Source organism: Rhinoderma darwinii, chromosome 2 (genome assembly GCF_050947455.1).
Source record: "Rhinoderma darwinii isolate aRhiDar2 chromosome 2, aRhiDar2.hap1, whole genome shotgun sequence".
Taxonomy (NCBI): domain Eukaryota; kingdom Metazoa; phylum Chordata; class Amphibia; order Anura; family Rhinodermatidae; genus Rhinoderma; species Rhinoderma darwinii.
This window is the reverse complement of record NC_134688.1, coordinates 442,344,117-442,360,988: the sequence shown is the minus strand read 5'-3', so window position 1 is coordinate 442,360,988 and position 16,872 is coordinate 442,344,117. Positions and strand designations below refer to the sequence as shown.

The 16,872-nt window shown below is 43.3% G+C and overlaps 1 long non-coding RNA gene across 1 annotated transcript in view; it reads right to left on the bottom strand.

Annotated features, from left to right (window-relative positions):
- LOC142741544 (uncharacterized) overlaps positions 1–16,872 on the bottom strand; it is a 57,461-nt gene that overhangs the window by 6,845 nt on the left and 33,744 nt on the right. The window contains exon 2 of the long non-coding RNA XR_012881182.1: positions 2,027–2,218. This is a non-coding gene — a long non-coding RNA (uncharacterized LOC142741544). The remainder of the gene's footprint in view (positions 1–2,026; positions 2,219–16,872) is intronic.

The window sequence follows — 16,872 nt, the reverse complement described above, 5'->3', positions numbered from 1 at the left end:
CTGCAGAATCTGGGCAATAAGTATTGAGTTGCGTTTCTCTGGTAAAAACCTTTTGTGTTATAGAAAAAAAATGGTATAAAATTTTTCTGACAAAAAAAAATATATGTAAATTTCACCTCTACTTTGCTCTAAATTCCCGTGAAACACCTAAACAGTTCATAAACTTTCTAAATTCTGTTGTGAATACTTTGAGGGGTCTAGTTTCTAAAATTGGGTGTTTCATAGGGGTGACTAATATATAGGCCCTTCAAAGTAACTTCAGAACTGAACTGGAACCTAAAAAAATAAATCAGGCAATACTCCGCTTCTTACATTATACTGATAATGAGCAGTGCCCACCTTGAGATGGCCCCAGTTTTGACCATTTGTATGAACGGAGACCCCTATTAGACCGCTTCAGTGCCCGGTTTTCCCAAGCATACACCCCCGAGAAGTGTATTTCTATTGATGAGTCCTTGGTAGATTTTAAAGGGAGGCTTCAATTCCGCCAGTACCTGCCGAGTAAGAGGGCAAGGTATTGTGTGAAGATGTATAAGCTGTGCGAGAGTGCATCAGGGTATACCTACAAATTTAGGATATATGAAGGAAAGGACAGCAGTATGCAGCCCCCAGAATGCCCCCCCCCCAATACTGGGAGTTAATGCAAAGATTGTTTGGGATTTGGTGCAGCCACTGCTGGACCAGGGTTACCACCTCTACCTGGATAATTTTTATACCAGAGTCCCACTCTTCAAGTGCCTCGCTTCAAGAAGTACTGTGGCACTGCTAGAAGAAATCTGAGAGGCCTCCCTAAATCTCTGCTTGGGCAAACACTCAGTAGGGGTGAGAGCAGGGCACAATCTAGCAGCAACATATTGTGTGTCAAGTACAAGACCAGGGAGATGCCACACCAGTACCCATGTACCTGTACGAAGTACCAGTACAGAGACCCCCAAACCAGACTGCATCCTGGACTACAATAGGTACATGGGAGGGGTGGACTTGTCAGATCAAGTCCTGAAGCCCTACAGCGCCATGCAGTGTGGTATAAGAAGCTGGCCGTGCACATCATTATCAAGAACCTAATCTTTAGGGGCCGAGAAGGGGGCACCCAGTACTTCTGGAAGCGAGGCCGCACGCATCGTACCAGGGCAACACTTTCCAGAAGAAGTTCCCCAAACTGGCAAGAAGTGAAAAAGTCAAAAGAGGTGCAAAGTCTGCTATAAGAGGGGGATAAGGGAGAACACAATATATCAATGTGACACGTGTACCGAGAAACCAGGGCTCTGTATGAAAGTGTTTTAAAATTTACCATACATCCCTTAGATTTTTCATCTACCCTGACGCACTCCGCACAGCTTATCCCCCTAATCTTTCCCTTCTGAGCCCTGCTGTGTGCCCAGGCAGCTGATAACAGCCACATGTAGGGTATTTCCGTACCCAGGAGAACCCACATTGCCGTTTATGGGGTGTATATCTCTGGTGGCGCATGCTGGGCACAATATATTGGACACTGAAATGGCATAGATATATAGAAAATTGCAAATCTCACACTGCACCATCTGCTTCGCATTACCTTTTACACAATATGTGTGGGTCAAAATGCACACTACACCTCTAGATGAATGTCTTAAGGGGTGTAGTTTTTAAAATGGAGTCACTTCTCGGGGGTTTCAACTGTACTGGTACCTCATGGCTTCTGCATACATGACTTAGCACCGGAAAAGCTCCAGTAGGCCAAATGGTGGTCCTTCCCTTCTGAGCCCTGCCGTGTGCCCGGGCAGCTAATAACAGCTACATGTAGGGTATTGCCGTACCCGGGAGAACCCATATTACAGTTTATGGGGTGTATATCTCCAGTGGCACATGCTGGGCACAATATAACGGACACTGACATGGCATATATATATATAGACAAAATTGCAAATCTCACTGTGCACCATCTGCTGCGCATTATCTTATACACAGTACCTGTGGGGTCAAAATGCTAACTACACCTCTAGATGAATGTCTTAAGGGGTGTAGTTTTTAAAATGGGGTCACTTACCGGGGGTTTCAATTGTACTGGTACCTCAGGGGCTTCTGCATACATGACTTAGCACCAGAAAAGCTCCAGTAGGCCAAATGGTGGTCCTTTACTTCTGAGCCCTCCCATGGGCCCAAACGGCAGTTTATCACCACAAATGGGGTATTTTCACACTTAGGACAAATTGGGCAACAAAATTGAGTATTTTCTTCCCTTTGAAAATAAGAAATTTTGATCAAAAATTACATCTTATTGGAAAAAATTACATTTTTTTTAATTTCACAGCCCAATTCAAATACGTGCTGTGAAAAAACTCTGCTGTCAAAATGGTCACAACAACCATAAATCAATTCCTTGTGGGGTGTAGTTTCCAAAATGCGGTTACTTCTGGTGGGTTTGCATTGCTTTGATATCTCTGGGGCTCCGCAAATGCGACATGGCATCCGAAAACCAATCCAGCAAAATCTGGACTCCAACAAACACATAGCGCTCCTTTCTTTCTGAGCCCTCCCATGGGTCCAAACGGCAGTTTATCACCACAAATGGGGTATTGCCGCACTCAGGAAAAATTGGGCAACAAAATTGAGTATTTTGTTCCCTGTGAAAATAAGAAATTTTGATCAAAAATTACATCTTATTGGAAAAAATGACATTTTTTTAATTTCACATCCCAATTCAAATACATGCTGTGAAAAAACTGTGTGGTCAAAATGGTAACAACAACCATACATAAATTCCTTGAGGGCTGTAGTTTCCAAAATGGGGTCACTTTTGGGGGATTCCTACTGTTTTGGCACCTCAACACCTCTTCAAACCTGCCTAAAATATATTCTAATAAAAAAAGAGGCCCTAAAATGCACTAGGGACATTTCTAAAAACTGCAGAATCTGGACAATACATATTTAGTAGTGTTTCTCTGCTAAAATCTTCTGAAAAAAAATGGAATAACATTGAAATTCAGCAAGAAAAATGAAATTTGCAAATTTCACCTCCACTTTGCTTTAATTCCTGTGAAATGCCTAAAGGGTTAAAAAAAACTTTCTAAATGCTGTTTAGAATGTTTTGAGGGGTCTAGTTTTTAAAATGGGGGTGTTTATGGGGGTTTCTAATACATAGGCCCCTCAAAGCCACTTCAGAACTGAACAGGTACCTTAAAAAAACAGCTTTTGAAATTTTCTTAGCATTTAAATTAATAAAAATGCTATTTTTTCAAAATTCCCGCAAAATGTTGACATTTTTCACAAATATACACTGAATATATCGAACAAATTTTACCACCAACATAAAGCCCAATGTGTCACAAGAAAACAATCTCAGAATCGCTTGGATAGGTTTAAGCATTCCGACATTATTACTACATAAAGTGAAATATGTCAGATTTCAAAAATGGGCTCTGAGCCTTAAAGAGGCTCTGTCACCAGATTTTCAAACCCCTATCTCGTATTGCAGCAGATCGGCGCTGCAATGTAGATTACAGTAACGTTTTGTTTTTTTTTAAAACGAGCATTTTTGGCCAAGTTATAAGCATTTTTATATTTATGCAAATGAGCCTTTCTTAAGTACAACTGGGCATGTTTAAAGTTAAGTACAAGTGGGCGTGTATTGTGTGTGTACATCTGGGCGTTTTTACTTGTTTTACTAGCTGGGCGTTGTGAATGGAAGTGTATGATGCTGACGAATCAGCATCATCCACTTCTCTTCGTTAACACCTAGCTTCTGGCAGTGAACAGACACACAGGGTGTTCTCGAGAGATCACGCTGTGACGTCACTTTCTGCCCCAGGTCCTGCATCGTGTCGGACGAGCGAGGACACATCGGCACCAGGCGACAGAGGCTACAGTTGATTCTGCAGCAGCATCGGCGTTTGCAGGTAAGTCGATGTAGCCTCTGTCGCCTGGTGCCGATGTGTTCTCGCTCGTCCGACACGATGCAGGATCTGGGGCAGGAAGTGACGTCACAGCGTGATCTCTCGAGAACACGCTGTGTGTCTGTTCACTGCCAGAAGCTGGGTGTTAACGAAGAGAAGTGGATGATGCTGATTCGTCAGCATCATACACTTCCATTCACAACGCCCAGCTAGTAAAACAAGTAAAAACTACCAGATGTACACACACAATACACGCCCACTTGTACTTAACATTAAACATGCCCAGTTGTACTTAAGAAAGGCTCATTTGCATAAATATAAAAATGCTTATAACTTGGCCAAAAATGCTCGTTTTTAAAAAAAACAAAACGTTACTCTTATCTACATTGCAGCGCCGATCTGCTGCAATACGAGATAGGGGTTTGAAAATCTGGTGACAGAGCCTCTTTAAGGCCAAAACAAGGCTGCGTCCTTGAGGGGTTAAAATCTATTTTTAAAAAGTCAGTTTACAAGCCATTTGATTCCCTTATTAATATAACACTTATTCCTTTAGTAATATTAATATAACCTGCAATCATGGTGGTTTTCTATTTCCATTCATGTCTAGAGCTAATTTCATAACTCTATCAGAGCACAGTGCATTGTGGGATATGTTAATATCTGACAGCACAGTGTAGATAAACTGCTTTCTATTTTCAATAGAGGGAGAGTGGAAACGTTCCCATGGGAAATTTTACAATTGTTATAGGTTCTGTTCAAGGCCGTAACAATACAAGATGCAGAGGTTGTCACACACGGACTCAACAGCCACTGCGCTACATAATATTGATGTGACATTACTGCGCACATTATCCTTGTATTATGGCTGTTGTGTTAATTATTCTGGTGCTAACACATCACTGTTGTTGTCATGATCTGTGGGTATGTGGACCAACTGGGCCGTACCGCCGTAGCAGTATAGCAGCTGGCCAAACAGGGTACAAAGTCAATGTCTATAGTTCGGATAAAGGTACCTGTGGCAATACAGACAGTAGCGATGGTTTAGGCTCGGATGGAACTCTGACAGCAGGCAGACAACAGGTGTGGCGAAGCACAACGGGTGTAGCAGGCGACACAACACGACTCCAACTCTGTACAGCACAGGAACATGGAAGCACGGGATACAGGTAGTAGGAGCGGGAACACTGGAAACTGAAGAACACTCAAGGGACCATTTGCAGAGACTAACATGGGTAGGTACATACAACGCTCAGGCAATGAAGGAAGGGGCAGGGCCCTTCTTATAGTCCAGGGTGATCTGGGAGCAATCAGCTCAATCTCACGCATGTGTGCATTCTTTAAGGCTGGACTGTGCTCGCACGCGCACCCTAGTGGTCACTGTGGTCACTGCGGGACAGGACGGCCGCATGTGCTGTCATCTCTGGAGAGAAAGGCGTCAGCAAGATGAGAAGAGTTTGTGGTCAGTGACCGCAGACTTTACATGTTTGGTTCATAGCAATTAGCGGTGTTATCATAGTGTTTAACCCCCTCCCGACATTTGACGTATCCATACGCCAAAGTCGGGTAGGGGAAGTATGGAGCGGGCTCACGGAGTGAACCCGCTCCATACGATGCGGTGTCGGCTGTTTGTTACAGCCGACACTTCAGAGTAACCAGCGGCATCTTGCTCGAGCACGATCCCGCTCGTTTAACTCGTTAAATGCTGCGGTCAATAGCGACCGCAGCATTTAAATCATTACAAAGAGCGGGGCGACCCCCTCTAACATCTCATCACGCCCCCGCAATGCAATCGCGGGGGGTGATGGTTGCTATGGCTGCCTGGGGGCCTAATGAAGTCCCCCAGGTCCGCCATCTTTGTGCACCTATTAAGCCCTGCATCTGGCAGGGCTTAATAGATGGCTGTCAGAATCACGATGTACTGCAATACATTAGTTTAAGTAATTTAATTAAATTAAATAAAGGTTTTTTTTGTGTAAATAAATAAACAGAATTGGTAATGCCGCGTCCGTAAAAGTCTGAACTATTACAATATATCATCATTTAACCTGCACAGTGAACGCCGTAAAAAAAAAAAATTGTAAACGCCTGAATCTCTATTTTTTGGTCACCTAATCTCCCATAAAAAATTAAATAAAAAGTGATCAAACTGTTGCATGTACACCAAAATGGTATTATTAAAAATGGCAGCTTATCCCCCAAAAAATAAGCCCTCATACCACTTAATCGACAAAAAATAAAAAAGCTATGGCTCTCGGAATTTGGCGACACAAAATAAATTTTCTGTTTTACACTTAGATTTTTACTTGTAAAAGTAGTAAAATTTAGAAAAAACTATATATATTCGATATCGCCTTAATCGTATTGACCCACAGAATAAAGTTAACATGATGTTTTAATTGCACAGTGAACTCCGTAAAAACGGCGCGCAAAAAACCATGGAGGAATCGCTGTTTTTTTTCTTTTTTTACCCCACAAATAATTTTTTTCCCGTTTCCTAGTACATTATATGGCAAAATAAATGGTGCTACGAAAAAACTACAACTCGTCCCGCAAATATCAAGCCTTCATAGTACTATATCGACGGAAAAATAAAGATGTTATGGCTTTTGGAAGGTGGGGAGGAAAAAACGAAAATGAAAATCGGCGGGAAGGGGTTAAAGGAACAGTGTTACCCCAAAAAAATTTTAAGATGTTAAAGATGTTAGTGCTTTATTAAAAACGTTTGGATTAATTTGTGTGTTTGTGCGTTACTTTTTTTTATTTTTACACTTTTTCTTCCCTATGGGGGCTGCCATTTTTTTTTCCATTTCTGCATGTGTCGATTAACGACACATACAGACATGGAATACGGCAGCTCCAGTCCCATAGGGACTGCGAACGTGGCCCGTTCCATCCACTATCGTGTACGCCGCTGTGTGGGAACGGCGCATGCGCCGCTCCCACACAGTTCAATTTGAAATGCGCGCCGTCCGGCGCCATTTTCCTGTGGACCGGAAGTCGCGGCCGGACAGTAAGATTACTACTTCCGGTCGCGGCTTCCGGACTTGTGCACATGGAGCAGCGGCAGCAGACGGAGCGGATGGACCAGAGGGAGCGGCGGCGACTGGAGCAGGTAAGTTATTTCTATGTATGTTCGTGTTTCAGTGTGTGTTTACTACTGTATGTAAACCTACTACACTGTGTGTTAGCTCAAAAAATGGCGACACACAGTGTAGGAGGTTAGACCGTTCGAATCCCTAGTTTCTCCCGGCACTAGCCAGGATAAAGGAGGGGGGGATTCTGAGAGCTCACTAGAGCGAGGGATTTTTACCCAATTTTGCAGCATAAAGCAATGTGGTTGCTTTACCACATGCAATGCTGCAATTTTGGGAATGGCTCCATCTAGTGACCAGTGCTGGGAAATATTATAAATTGAATCCAATTTATAATATTTCCTGACTCGTGAAAAAAAAAAAAAAATTAGAACAATGTTTAATCACCTACACACTAATTGTTTGACTAAAAAAAACAAAACATGTTTTGCTGGCAACACATTCCCTTTAATAACCCTGTTCCAGGTGTATTATTCCCATACTGTGATAACACTGTGTGCAATAACCCTTTGCTTTGAATTCACAGTGTCATTATTCATGTACTGTGACATCACTGCGTTTGTTATTCCTGTTTCATGACATCCCATTGTGCATTATCACTGTATTTTAATACTTTGTGATCATTACTACTGTGCTTTGACATCACTATGTGCATCTTCCCTTCAGAGACGTATTACTGTGTTTATTATCCCTGTGCTGTGAAATCACTGTTTTTATTTTCACCGTGTTATGACATCACTGTGTTTATTTTCCAATATTGTGAAATCACTGTATTTATTATTCCTATGCTGTAACATCCCTGTGTTTATTATGCCTGTATGTGACATTGCAGAGTTTATAATTCCTGTACTGTGACATCACTGTGTATTATTCTCCCTCTGCTGTGATATCACTTTTTTTTTTTACCCCTTGTGAGACAGTGACAGGTAAAGTCATTGAGGGAAGGTACATTTCCCCTAGAATCCTGTCATATGTATCCTAGGCTCCAGGGAATGAGTAGTTTTTGCAATAGAAAGCTCTAGCTTTCCAATCTCGGCTTAAGGAAAAGCCGGAAAAAGGGCCTGGAGTTGGATTGGAGAAGAGCAGGGCGGGTTCCCCAATCCCTAGTCCATCTCTGTTTGTAGGACAAGGCTGCTGCTCAATTAGCTGCACCTGCAGCCTGTGTATAAAAAGGTGGAGACACAGAGTGTGTGAGTCTCACCCCTGACTCAGACTGGAGACTACTAAGGCTGGAGTAGCCTGTATTCTATGTGAGTAAAAACCTGTGTTAATTTGTGTCCAGTGCCTGGTAGGAAGGCACTCGGTATAGTTAGATAATATCTTGTTTAGTTAGTGCTCAGACGAGCAGGATTTATTTTGTATTTTGCCTTGTTGTACAAGAGGCTATTTCTTCGACAAGAATAAAACACAGGCAAAGCCCTGTTATGACTTTTAATGCACGGTGTCCCTGTCTCTGGCTACAAAAAACCGCTGTACCAACCTCTCCTGATGCTAAACCCTCACATATGGTGGCCGATGCGGGCACGGTCTTAAAGAGACATACACCTATTTAAAAGGACTTTTGCTGCTCCAAGTGGAAAATCGTTGCTAGGGGCAACAACACGATTTTTTCTCCCCGAGAGTGCTTGGAAGTGTATGGCTTGGGTGAAGGCGGCAACAGAGCTAAAAGAGACTGTTAAAATGGATGAAATACTTAAACAGCTGATTCAGGCTAATATCAACCAGGGGAAGATAAGCACAGCTCTGCAAGAAGCCAGCGCGACTTGGCGAATGGTGCATGAGGAAGCCATGTGTGCACAGGCTGAAACCAATATTCTGCTGGGTGAAGCACACAGACTGGCCTTAAAAGAACAGCAGCAAATTAATCGCTATTTGCAAGACCAAATTCAGGCCTCAGTGGAGAGGTCAGCGGGGCCTCATGGTTTGCGCCAAACCACTCGTGCAGCGGTACAGACATCTCTGCAGAAGATGACATTCACCGACGACGTTGAGGCCTATCTCATGGTATTTGAGCAAGTGGCAGAACGAGAGAAGTTACCTTCAGATCAGTGGGCAGCAGTGGTGGCACCTTTCCTAACCGGAGAGCCGCAAAAGGCGTACTTTGATCTCAATGAGCAGGATGCCAAGGATTACTCCAAGCTGAAGGGTGAGATCCTTGCCCGTCTGGGTGTTAATATGAATGTGCGTGCTCGACGGGTGCACAACTGGACTTTAGTGGAACACCTACCTGCGCGATCACAAATGCATGTTCTTGTCCATCTTGCAAGGAAATGGCTACAGCCAGAGGAATCAACCCCTGCGCAGATCGTGGAGAGAGTGGTGCTTGACAAATACATCCGCTCCTTACCACCGAAGGTTCAGCGTTGGGTCGGTCAAGGAGATCCTACAGATGCGGAACAGCTGGTGAACCTGATTGAAAGGTACAGAGCTACTCAGGATCTACTCCAAGAAGTACCGCCTGGATTTTCTAACCACAGGAACAGCAAATCGTGCGGAGCACCCGGTAAGACTGTTCCATTTACTAGAGGGGTGAGAAATGTCTTTAAGGGAGGTGGCTCAGAAGGGTAGCAGACGGAGGGAAGAAATCCCAGAGAGACACTGAAGGCCAGACCAGGGTCTCAAGTTGGGGACCGGGGCCGCATACAGTGCTGGCGGTGTTATGGACCTGGGCATATTGCTGCCAATTGTCCCCTGACTAAGGAGCCAATGGAGTGTGATGCAGCAAGGCGAATATCCTTGTTTGCACGTCCTGTTTGTTCTGCTGAGACTGTTTACGAGACTGAGCAACAAATGTGTGTCGTAAAAGTGGAAGGGTGTAATGTGAGTGCCTTGCTGGATTCTGGGAGTCTGGTTACCCTGGTGCATGCCAGCCTGATAGACCCTGGAACATTCAGCGGACATAGTATAGGGGTCCTGTGCATACATGGGGACACTAAAGAATACCCCACCGCTTTGGTCACTCTAGAGACTTCCTGTGGAACCGCTTGCCATGAAGTGGGTGTGGTCAAGTCCCTGATGCACAGTGTGATCCTGGGGAGAGACTTCCCAGTGTTCTGGGACATGTGGAGGAAGAAATATGTAACCTCCACTGTAAATGTTAATGATGGTATTAATGTGTGCGCTGTGATTAGCCCAGAACCCTTTAACGAGGATGCTGAGGTGCCAGCAGTAGGGGTGACCACTGAGCCTGATAAATTTCCTCTGTCTGTTTTTGCTGGTGAAACAGATGAGCAGGAGGAAATTTCTGAGATACCAGAGTTAAATGTATCACGTAACAATTTTGGGACCGCTCAACTTAGCGATCCCACATTGGTAAAAGCCAGGGAAAATACTAAGGTATTAAATGGAGTGCCTCAACATCCAGGGGCTGATAAGGAGTTTCCACACGTGGCGGTTAACCAGGATTTGCTGTATCGGATAGATAACGTACGTGGGGAGGTTGTTGAACAGCTGGTGATACCCCAACCGTATCATAGAACGGTGTTGGACCTGGCTCATAAACACGTGCTGGGTGGACATCTAGGTTGCGAAAAGACCAGAGAGCGTATCTTACAATGATTCTCCTGGCCGGGGGTATATACGGAAGTTCAGAGGTATTGCGAGTCCTGCCCGGAGTGTAAGATAACGGCTCCTATGCCACATTTTAGGAGTCCGCTGGTGCCTTTGCCTATCATTGGGATCCCTTTTGAAAGAATTGCCATGGATCTGGTCGGCCCTTTAGTCAAATCCTCTAGAGGACATCAATATATCCTAGTGGTGTTGGACTATGCCACACGCTACCCTGAGGCAGTGCCTTTGCAAAATTTCTCTTCAAAAGCCATTGCAAGAGAGTTGTTTTACATGTTTTCCCGTACTGGTTTACCTAAGGAAATCCTTACCGATCAGGGAACTCCCTTTATGTCCAAAATCACCAAGGAATTATGTAAACTGCTGAAAATTAAACACCTGCGTACCTCTATATATCACCCTCAAACTGATGGTCTTGTCGAAAGATTCAATAAGACATTAAAAGGCATGTTGAGGAGGGTCGTTAGTAAGGATGGGAAGGATTGGGACTGTCTTCTGCCCTATTTGATGTTCGCTGTACGTGAAGTTCCTCAATCATCCACAGGGTTTTCTCCTTTCGAACTTGTATACGGCAGACAACCCCGTGGTCTCCTGGACATAGCCAAGGAAACCTGGGAGCAAGAGTCCACACCTTATAGGAGTGTAATTGAGCATGTCACGTTGATGCAAGACCGAATCGCTGCGGTCATGCCGATAGTTAAGGAACACTTGGAGCAAGCTCAGGATGCTCAGAGCAGGGTGTATAACCGAACTGCTAAAGTTAGAAATTTTAACTCTGGTGATTGAGTGTTGGTCTTAGTGCCAACCGTAGAAAGCAAATTTCTTGCTAGATGGCAAGGGCCGTATGAGATAATTAAAAAGGTGGGGGATGTAAATTATAAAGTTTACCAACCAGGTAAAAGGAAGTCAGTGCAGTTATACCATGTAAACTTAATTAAGCCATGGAAAGAAAGAGAGACCCTCGTGGCAGTAAGGACCCCCTATAGTCCTAACCCAGATGTGTATGTGTCAGAATCTCTCGCAAAGCCACAGAAACAGGAGACAAAAGAGTTTGTGCAGAGAAACACAGACGTGTTTTCAGAACTGCCAGGACAGACCAGTATAATAAAACATGACATTGTGACCGAGCCTCAGGTTCGGGTCCACTTGAAACCTTACAGAGTCCCTGAAGCTCGTAGACAAGCCATATCTGAGGAGGTCAAGAAAATGCTAGACCTTGGGATTATTGAAGAGTCAAAAAGTGAATGGTCAAGTCCCATTGTATTGATTCCGAAACCAGATGGGTCATTACGTTTCTGTAACGACTTCCGCAAGTTAAATAAGATGTCAAAGTTTGACGCATACCCAAGCCAAGAGTTGACGAGTTAATAGAGAGACTGGGCCATTCAAGGTATTTTTCAACACTTGATTTAACCAAAGGCTATTGGCAAGTACCCCTCACGGAGGGCGCCAAAGAGAAAACTGCGTTCATCACCCCGGATGGTCTATTTCAATATATTTGTTTACCATTTGGGCTACATGGGGCTCCAGCGACCTTTCAAAGGTTAATGGACATAGTCCTCAAACCCCATCGTCGGTATGCTTCGGCATATCTGGACGACATTATAATCTAGTGATGACTGGGAAAGCCACTTACCAAAAGTACAAGCAGTACTAAACTCCCTCAGAGCCGCGGGGTTAACAGCAAACCCAAAGAAATGTTCCTTAGGCTTGGAGGAAGCACGGTATTTGGGGTACATAATTGGGAGAGGGGTGATAAAGCCACAGGTCAACAAAGTTGAGGCTATCCAAAACTGGCCCCAGCCCTCAACCAAAAAGCAGGTCAGAGCTTTTCTAGGAATTGTAGGTTATTACCGCAGGTTCATTCCAAACTTTGCAGCACAGCAGCGCCCCTGACAGATCTTACCAAGGGAAGTAAGTCTGTCATGGTCAAGTGGGACACGAAGGCTGAAAGCGCCTTTCAAGAGTTGAAATTGGCCCTGTGTAACCAACCAGTCTTAGTCACTCCTGACTTCAAAAAGGAGTTTGTTGTCCAAACTGATGCTTCTAATGTGGGGCTCGGAGCAGTTCTGTCACAAGAGGTGGGTGGTGAGGAACATCCTGTGACCTATTTGAGCAGAAAACTTACCCCGGCTGAGAAAAACTATAGCATAGTTGAACGGGAGTGCTTGGCAATTAAGTGGGCACTTGAGTCCCTGAGATATTATTTATTGGGTCGTCGGTTTAGGTTGGTTACAGACCACTCTCCTCTTACGTGGATGTGTCAAGCTAAAGAGAGAAATGCAAGAGTTACACGGTGGTTTCTTACTTTGCAGAACTTCAAATATACTGTGGAACACAGAGCAGGAAAACTGCAGGGCAATGCTGACGCTTTGTCTAGGACACACTGCCTTGTAGCTAAATGTGTCCGATCCCACGGGCTCGAACAGAGGAAGAGGATATGTGAGACAGTGACAGGTAAAGTCATTGAGGGAAGGTACATTTCCCCTAGAATCCTGTCATATGTATCCTAGGCTCCAGGGAATGAGTAGTTTTTGCAATAGAAAGCTCTAGCTTTCCAATCTCGGCTTAAGGAAAAGCCGGAAAAAGGGCCTGGATTTGAATTGGAGAAGAGCAGTGCGGGTTCCCCAATCCCTAGTCCATCTCTGTTTGTAGGACAAGGCTGCTGCTCAATTAGCTGCACCTGCAGCCTGTGTATAAAAAGGTGGAGACACAGTGTGTGTGAGTCTCACCCCTGACTCAGACTGGAGACTACTAAGGCTGGAGTAGCCTGTATTCTATGTGAGTAAAAACCTGTGTTACTTTGTGTCCAGTGCCTGGTAGGAAGGCACTCGTATAGTAAGATAATATCTTGTTTAGTTAGTGCTCAGACGAGCAGGATTTATTTTGTATTTTGCCTTGTTGTACAAGAGGCTGTTTCTTTGACAAGAATAAAACACAGGCAAAGCCCTGTTATGACTTTTAATTCACGGTGTCCCTGTCTCTGGCTACAAAGAAACCGCTCTACCAACCTCTCCTGATGCTAAACCCTCACACCCTGTACTAGGACTTTACTGTATTAAATATTCCTGATGATATCACTGTGTGGATTTTCAGGAGCATTAATATATGTGGTGCCGAGATTTTACCTGTAACTAGCACCTAATGTTGCCCAAGGGCTTCTTTACCACATTACAGGAGACCAGTACTATAAATTGCATGTATAGTTTTGGGAGCACTTTTACGACCGTGTGCGCCGGCCGAGTCCCGTCAGTGAAACTAGGAAAGATATAAAAAGGGCTATCTTTCTTCAGATCAGAGACTCGGATCATTTTTCACGGACCCAATTGACCCGCTAAAGTGAATGGGTCCATGAAGACTATCAAGTGCAACTCGGATGCCATCAAAAACGGTCGTGTGCATGAGGCATTACAGATTTTGCATAAAAGAGGGCCATACACTCGACCTGCCTCTGCTCCCTATCTTACAACTTAAATTTGCCTTTTTCTCTATCGGACCACAATTTACTAACATGTTTTTCTTTTCCCTTCAACTGACTCCCACCCCAGTCCAGACCCTAGCGCACCCTCGTATGAACCTTAAATGTCTTGATTTTCATGACCTCTCAGACTCTCTATTACTCTCCACCATATCCTTACTTACGTAAAAGTCGCCATTGTTTTCTACAGCACCACAGATTTAGCTCTCAACTCAGTTGCCCCTCCCACACACAACAGAACGCAACAAATCAATAGGCAGCCCTGGCACGCCAATCTGACAAAAGACAAGAATTAATTTCCAAAATACTAATCATGATTTACACGGCACTCCATAATCTGCCGCCTCTAAACATCTCTGCCCTAATTTTCCGACCTCTCTCCACAGGCAATCTCCGGTCCTCAAAAGATCGTTTCTACTCTTCTCTAGTCTGCTCCTCACATCATCGCTTTCAAGATTTCTACTGTGCATCATTAATACTTTGGTACTTGCTACTGCAACACGTCAGACTCTCCCACCATCCAAACCTTTAAAAGCAACCTGAAAACCACCTCTTTAGAAAAGGTTACAACCCACAATAACCATGCCGCCTCTACAATATAAGAACAGCTTCTACCCTCGCCAATTGTCTCTTTTCCTTCCCTCGTAGATTGTAAGCCCAGGGCTTTCACTCCTTTTGTACCAGTCTGTCACTCAGCAAGCTCATGTTTATTTTACTTGTTGTTTTTATTGTCTCATATTATGCATTTAACCCTTTTAGGACAAGTGACGGGTATATCCATCACAAGCAGGAGCTAGTGCCCGCATTGTGATGAACACATCCGTTACACTGATCTCGTGGGTACTGCTACTGTACCCACGAGATCAGCGGCAGCCACACGGCTGTAATACACAGACAGGCTCCTGCCGCAACTGCTAGAATGGAAGAGCTATCCAATTCCGGCAGTTTAACCCATTAGATGCCGCTATCAATAGTGACCGCGATCCCCTCATCGGCACACCTGCGATGCGATCGTGGGGCGCCGATGGGTTACTATGGCAGCCGTGGGCCCATCAAAGGCCCACAAGGCTGCCTTCAAAAACTGCCTATTAGGCCATGCCAGAGGAATGGCCTAATAGATTACCTGTCAGTTTTACTCTGACAGGCAATAATGCTTTGGTATACTAAGTATACCAAAGCATTATATCTGCGATAAGAAGATCGCAAAGTGAAGTCCCCTAGTGGGACTAAAAAAAAAAATTTGAAAACTGTTAAATAAAGTTTATGAAAAAAAAAAAAAAAAGATTACAGTAAAAATTGGTTTTATTTAGTAAAAGTATAAAAAAAATAACACACACACATATATAATAATAATAATAATAATAATAATCTTTATTTATATAGCGCCAACATATTACGCAGCACTTTACAATTTAGAGGGGACATGAAACAAACGATCATAATGACTCGAACAATGAAACCATCGGATGAAAGATGTCCAAAAAAAAGAAATGCAAAAAACAACGTCAAATTTTTTTTCCCCAGTCTCTCCACAAAAAATTAAATTAAATTTAATCAATAAGTCCCATGTATCCCAAAATAGTACTAATGAAAACTACAGCCTGTCTTTCAAAAAAAAAGCCCACATATGGCTCCTGAAAACAAGTCATTTTTTTTAAAAGGGTTTTTATTGTGCAAACATAGAATAACATATAAAACCTATACATATTTGGTATCCCCATAATCGGGCCGACCCATAGAATAAAGGTAACATGTTATGTATGCAGCATAGTAAATGGCGTAAATTTATAACGTGAAAAACAATGCTGGAATACCTGTTTACTTTCAATTCCCTCGTAAAATAAAGTTAATAAAAGTTAATCAATATATTATATGCAAAAATGGTGCAATTGGAAAATACAACTCGTCCTCCAAAAAACAAGCCCTTACACGGCTATGTCGGCGGAATAAAAAAAAAGTTATGAATCTTAGAATGCGACAGTGAAAAAACAAAAAATAATCCTTGGTCATTAAGGCCAAAAATGGTATGGCCATTGAGGGGTTAAGCCCTACCGTATTTCATATGTGCAGCGCCCTGAAGTATTCCACCTCAAGTGCTCTTTTCCACTTGAGTTGGAACAGTGCTGCATTACTGCAGCACGGCCGCTATACTGTGACTGGAGCCTTCTGCTTTCGGCACCGACCACTGCATAGCTTTTGGAGCCCAGATGCAGCCGGAGCAGCTGATTGGTGCAGGGTCTGGGTGTCTGTAATAATAAAAATAATCATCTTCAAGTTAAGCTGATTGCACTCACAATATATATATATATATATATATATATATATATACAAATCGAAAAATGAGCAGCAACTCCAAGGTTCAAGTGACAAAATGGGTACTTTATTGCCCGTGCAGCGTTTCAGCTCCGTCCACTGGAGCCTTTCTCAAGCAGGAGAAAGGCTCCAGTAGACAGAGCTGAAACGTCGCACGGGCAATAAAGTACCCATTTTTTCACTTGAACCTTGGAGTTGCTGCTCATTTTTCGATTTGTATGTACTTGGAACTTGGTCTGTTCCTCAGAGCTTGCACCCACACGCTGCCAGTGCTGCCTGACTTTGTATATACCTATATATATATATATACTGTATATCTGTATTTGAACACAATTTTAGGAGTTTTATTTGTTAATTCATTAAAAGATCAGATTACTGTCAGAAGAAATTGATTAAGAACTAATTTTTACAGTAAAATGAAGTGCCTTTTCACTTATCTTCACATTAGAAAAAGTTACACTAATTGTTTAGTAACATCGTGGTTCTGTAAATGCTGACTGGTACTTTTCATTTTCTTTTTAAGGAAATTTTAACACTGATTGATTAAAGA